Here is a 6,376-nt window from a genome sequence, read left to right on the forward strand (position 1 = left end):
TTATTAAGGTTGGAAAAGACCTCTAAGCTCCTCCAGTCCAACCGTCAGCCCAACCGCACCATGATGACTAAACCACGTCCCAAAGTGACACCGCCACACAGTTTTTTGAACCCTTCCAGGGATGGTGACTCCAACACTGCCATAGGCAGCCTCTGCCAGGGCTTCACCTCTCTTTCAGGAAAGAAATTATTTCTAATATCTAATCTAAACCTCCCCTGGCACAGCATGAGGCTATTTCCTCTCATTCTAACCCTTGTTATTTGGGAGAAGAAACCAACATCTACCTGGCTCTAACTTCCTCTCTGGGAGCTGCAGAGAGTGATGAGGTCTCCCCTCAGCCTCCTCTTCTCCAGGCTAAACAGCCCCAGGCCCCTCAGCCACTTCCAGAACCCCTGGGCTCCAGACCCTTCACCAGCTCCCTTCCCCTTCTCCAGACATGCTCCAGCCCTTCAAGGTCTTTCTTGGAGTGAGGGGCCCAAAACTCAGCCCAGGATTTGAGGCATGACTTCACTGTTGTTGAGTCTGTGGGGACGATCATTTCCCTGCTCCTGCTGGCCACCCCATCGCTGGTCCAAGCCAGGATGCTCTTGGCCTTCTTGGCCACCTGGGCCACTGCTGGCTCATGTTCAGCCACTGTTGACCAGCACACCCAGGGCTTTTTCCACTGGGCAGCTTTCCAGCCACTCTTCCCCAAGCCTGGAGCACTGCATGGGGTTGTTATGACCCAAGTGCAGGACCTGGCACTTGGCCTTTTTGGATCTCATACAATTATCCTTGGCCCACCAATCTAGTCTACTTCACTCCCTTGTTTCCAACAACCCACAACACCAGATTCCTGTTCCTGCCCCTTGCCTCCATTTCCCTCCACTGCCACAATATAGAAAGAAGAAGAGGGTTGATGCTATCACAGGGATCCTGATTCATCGTGAGTGCCAACACTACCATGGCAATCACCAGGTTTCTGTCACATCTGTCCCTGGAGACACAGGTTTAACATAAACCTTTTCCCATTGCCTGACTGTTACAAGCAGTTCTGCACCCACAAGCATGAGGTGGAAGAAAAAAACATAGTTTCAAAAATCTTTTTTGGCCTTTGCTACCAGGGTCCTGGGTATCCCCTTATCCTCAGAAGTCATAGAATCATAGAATCATAGAACCATAGAATCATGTAATAGACTGCATTGAAAGAAGCCTTAAAGCCCATCCAGTTCCAACTCCCTGCCATGGGCAGGGACACCTCCCACTGGATCTGGTTGCTCCAAGCCCCATCCAACCTGGTCTTGAACACTTCCAGAGATGGGACAGCCACCACTTCTCGGGGCAGCCTTGGCCAGGGCCTCAACAACGTTACAGCAAAGCATTTCTTCTTAAGATCTCATCTCAATCTCCCCTCTTTCCACTGAAAACTATTCCCCCCACTCTGTCCCTGCACTACCTGATCAAGAGCCCTTCCTCAGGTTTCCTGGAGGCCCCTTTAAGTACTGGAAGGCTGCTCAGCCTGCTTGGGGTCTGCTAAGCTCCTGGTCTCCATGAAATCCTGTGTAGTTAATTAGTTCCTTACTGGTACCGGAGACCCCTGCAGAGGCAGATGCTTTAACCTGGATAACAGATGCACAAAAACTGATTAGAAATGCAAGAGAAAACAGGGGAAGCAGTCAAGGACAGCAGAAAGAGGTAGAGGTGATACAACATGTAGGATAAATGGGAAGCAGTATTTGTGGCTAAAGGGGATAAGTTCTTTGTCATCTCAAATCAACAAAGTACAAAGGGAAGATGGGTGCCCTTGTCACAACGTGAAATTTTTTAGATCGTGAACCAAATTTCTTCCATTTTGTCCTCCACAGGCAGCACAGAAGAGGAACATAGAGCCATTGAATGTTAAATGTTGGTTTTCTCTGCTTTTCTTTCACCATTTGTGTATCATTAATGATTTTCCTTGTTGGTCAACTGCTATGAATTACAGAATCACAGAATCACAGAATCATAGAATGGTTTGGGTTGGAAAAGACCTCAAAGTCCATCCAGTTCCAACCCTCTGCCATGGGCAGGTACACCTCCCACTGGATCAGGTGGCTCAAAGCCCCATCCAGCCTGGTCTGGAACACCCAAGGACAGGGCAGTTACATTGTACCTTCCATGAACTCTGTAACTGTAGCATACTGAAGTGTTAGGAATGTCAGTGATCCAGTAGTGCAACAACCTCCTGTCATCTTCAAGGCAACCTGATCCAGTGGGAGGTGTCCCTGCCCATGGCAGGGGGTTGGAACTGAATGGGTTTTAAGGTCTCCTCCAATGCAAATCATTCTATGATTCTATGAATTAGGTGGTACCACACATCATTTTCAATGACAATGAATGTCAAATTTAGGAATCAAAGGGACCTTTAAGAATGTTGCAATTTGGAATTGTAAAACATGAAAACAGCAGTAGAAATGTGCAAATTTTGTACAAGGGAAAGGTTTAAAACTGGAGAATCTTGTTAGCATTGCTGTAACTGGTACCCAAATGAGACTGTTTGCTGTTGATACTACAGACAGCACAGCAGACTCTCTTAGCCTTGTTCCACAAAAAAAACCCTATCACCATAAATAGACTTTATGTAGAAACCAATGCCCTGGTTGATTTGAATTCCAACCCTGGAAATTAAATTGGGCCATATTATTAAGAGACGTGAACATACACAAAAAAGGACTGCCACATAGTGTATGTCTGGGCAAACTGCATTAATGTTACCCCAAATTATTTACCAGACACTGTGGTTAGTCAATATTAAATATCAATATTTCTATAATGGCGTAGTGATCTGGAAATCATAGAATCTTAGAATCATGGAATGGTTTGTGCTGGATAGGGATAAAGCCTATCTAGTTCCACCCCCTGCCATGGGCAGGGACACCTTTCACTGGGTCAAGTTGCTCAAAGCCTCATCCAGCCTGGCCTTGAACACCGTCAGGGATGGGGCAGCCACCACTGCTCTGGGCAACCTGGGCCAGGGCCTCACCACCCTCACAGGAAAACCTTTGTCCATAAGATCTCATCTCATCTCATCTCATCTCATCTCATCTCAGTCTCCTGTTTCATCTTCAAGCCATTCCCCCTCATCCTGTCCTTGCACTCAAGTTCCCTTCTCCAACTTTCCTTTAGTCCTATCTTTTCTGCACCTCTCCCAATCAGGCTATTAATAAATGCATTAATAACCAGACGCACTCTGGAATATTAAGCAGCAGTAACATTAGTCTGGTAGTCAGTATGAAAGCCGACCCTCCATTTCTATCTTTGTTTCTAGTGTCCTATCAGCTTTTTTATGCAGGACTCCAGCTCTCTGGCTTCGGCAGAGCCAGCATCATGCTGCAATGCAAGCTTACAGGTGAGCAGTTTGGAGACCAAGAGAAAGGGAAAAAACAAGGAGCTGCCAATTCAGAAGGGAAAAGATGAGACCTTAGGAGTGCTGAAAGAAACCACGCAATGGCCGTATTGAAAGGGAAAGCCTGCTACAGAGAGCAAGATGCAGAAATAAAGTCATATTGGAAGAACAGTGGAAATAAGGAGAAGCAGTAGAGAGAGGAGAAACTGGAGTTCAAGTCTTCATTTAGGAGCAGAAACTCTGTGTGAACTGGGGTAGTTGTCTATGCCTGGGTCCATCCCATCTCATTTTAGCACTCACTGTGGTACCCAGGCTTCCTGAGCAAGTTGTTCCATACAACTTTATTGCCAAAAGCCCCTGAGCAATCTTCCCAAGCTCCTATGGGAATGGTCTTGGCTCTTCCCATGGGTTCATGGAGAAGACCCGGGTCTCTAATTTCCATCCCACCACCAGGTATCTTAACCCCAGCGAACACAAATCCCTGCCTCTATTCCTCTAAGTCTGCAAAATGGTGGTGACAGGATTTGTCTTCCATAGGGAGGATGTTATAAGGATGGATTTGGAAAAGACTGGAGGCACCTGGGCACTGTATGGGTAAAGTCATGAAGGAGGACAGAAGTGAGAGAAAGAGCATAAAGAAATAGTGAGAAATCAGAAGGCTTAAAGATCAGTTGAAAAACAAGAACTGCATCCCATGGAGAGCATCAGAAAGCAGCAAAAGGATGAAAACCAGTCAGAAGAAAACACACTAAATGAGGAAAATTGCAACAACAAAAAAGTGGAGAATAGGAAGAGAAAAAGAAGGAAAGCCCACAGGGACCATAAAGCAATTCTTTATTTTTATGCAGGCTTTCCGCTTCTTTATTCATTTTTTTGAATGCAAGTTTTATTAGTGGTTTTGGCTCTGCCCCTGCAAACAAATCAAGCAGCTCTACCAACAGCAGACTGGGAGGAGGTGAGATGCTCTTGGAAATCACACACCATCCTCATTTGCCTTTTGAAAAGCTGGCTGAGTTAACCCCACTGTCACGAAGACCTGCCAAGAGGCCATGGATGCTATTATACTTGTGGACTGGCTTCCTAGAAAGCATAACCTTGTGCTGTGCAGGCCACTTTGCAAGGTTTACCTTGCAGAAAAGACAGAGAAAGTACTGTAGGCAAAGGCTGATGCACTTTCATTGCCAATACAACACCTCCTTGTGGGAGAGTGGACGTGGATGCTACATTTGGCCATAAAGTAAACATTAATTATGGCTTCATTCCATGATCTTAAAGGTGTTTTCCAATCTAAATGAGTCTATAAAAAGTCTATGAAATAGCATATAAAATATACATTATAAAACCAGCACAGTACTGTTGGAATGTATTATAAACCCCACTGTACAGTAAGCCCTGCGCTTGGGTCTCAACAACCCCATGCAGTGCTCCAGACCTAGGGAGAAGTGGCTGGAAAGCTGCCCTGCAGGAAAGACCCTGGGGTGCTGGTCAACAGTGGCTGAACATGAGCCAGCACTGGCCTAGGTGGCCAAGAAGGCCAACAGCATCCTGGCTTGGATCAGCCATGGGTGACCAGCAGGAGCAGGAAAGGAATCATCCCCCTGCACTCGCTGCTGTTGAGGCCGCATCTCAAATCCTGTGTTCAGTTTTGGGCCCCTCACTCCAAGAAAGACATTGAGGAGCTGGAGCATGTCTGGAGAAGGGGAAGGGAGCTGGAGAAGGGTCTGTAGCCCAGGAGTTCTGGGAGTGGCTGAGGGCCCTGGGGCTGTTTAGTGTGGAGAAAAGGAGGCTGAAGGGACACCTCCTCACTCTCTGCAGCTCCCAGAAAGGAGGTTGGAGAGAGGTGGATATTGGTCTCTTCTCCCGAGTAATGAGGGATAGGTCGAGATGCAGTGGCCTCAGGTTGTGCCAGGGTAAGTTTGGATATTAGGTAAAATTGGATATTAGGTAAAATTGGATATTAGGAACATTTTTTTTTTTTACTGAGAGGGTGGTGAAGCCCCAGCAGAGGCAGTGGCGGAGTTCCTGTTCCCAGAGAGGTTCAGAAACTCTATAGCCATGGCCCTTCGGGATGCTGTTTAGTATACACGGTGGGGTTGGGCTGATGGTGGGACTTGATGATCTTGTATGTCTTTTCACATCTTAATGACTCTATGATTCTATGAAATGTCCATATGGCAAATGTTTCCTTGTCATAAAGTTTTGTGCAACTATTGAAACCATCTTGATAAGCATAGATTGAGACAGCTGGAAAAATCCTGGTGCTAGAGAGTTGTGCCAGAGGATATCACTATAATCAGGATTGGAGGGTTTGGGTCTCCAGGATTTTGCCGTACCCCTGTACACATGGAGGGGAAAAGGTCCTTTCTTTGTGTTCTGCTCTGTAAAGGACAGAAGAGTTTATCCTGAGAGGAGCCTTCTGGTATTTTCTTGCTGTGAAGGTCTGAGCAATCCACTTGCAGAAGCCAGGCAGGTTTGTGTTGGAAGGACGGAGCTGGGAGCTAGGGATGGGAATTGTGGACACGGCTGTGCTGCAGACGTGACTTGAAAGTCTGTGAACATCTCTGAGCTTGCCTCTGTCTCATCACTGACGGAACTGAGGATAACAATGCTTACCAAATATTACGGGGTTTAATTTGTAGCTGCATAGCGCTTTAAGATCCTGGCATCAAAATGTTGCTCCTTTGCTCAGGGAAGAAACTTTTCCCTGAGTCAGGATTTCTCCCCAGCACGTATCAGGTTCTTTTTTGTTGGTTTCTTATTTTATTTAACTCTATCTCCCTGTTTCCTTAGAGATTTGATTCCTCATCTTTGTACTTGATCTTCTACATCAGAGAACTGCTGCTGCTACAGCCGCATAGTGCACTCTCTGCCCAGGCAGATGACAAATTAATCTAACATTTCACGTCAGAAAAATTCTTATTATTATTTCTTCCATCCCTTTTGTTCTCTTAGTCGCAGCACTTCTCCAATTGTGCGTCTGGCCTCCCCCAGGAAAGCTCTGCTTTCTTCCCA

This window comes from Cuculus canorus, chromosome 3 (genome assembly GCF_017976375.1).
Source record: "Cuculus canorus isolate bCucCan1 chromosome 3, bCucCan1.pri, whole genome shotgun sequence".
Classification (NCBI taxonomy): domain Eukaryota; kingdom Metazoa; phylum Chordata; class Aves; order Cuculiformes; family Cuculidae; genus Cuculus; species Cuculus canorus.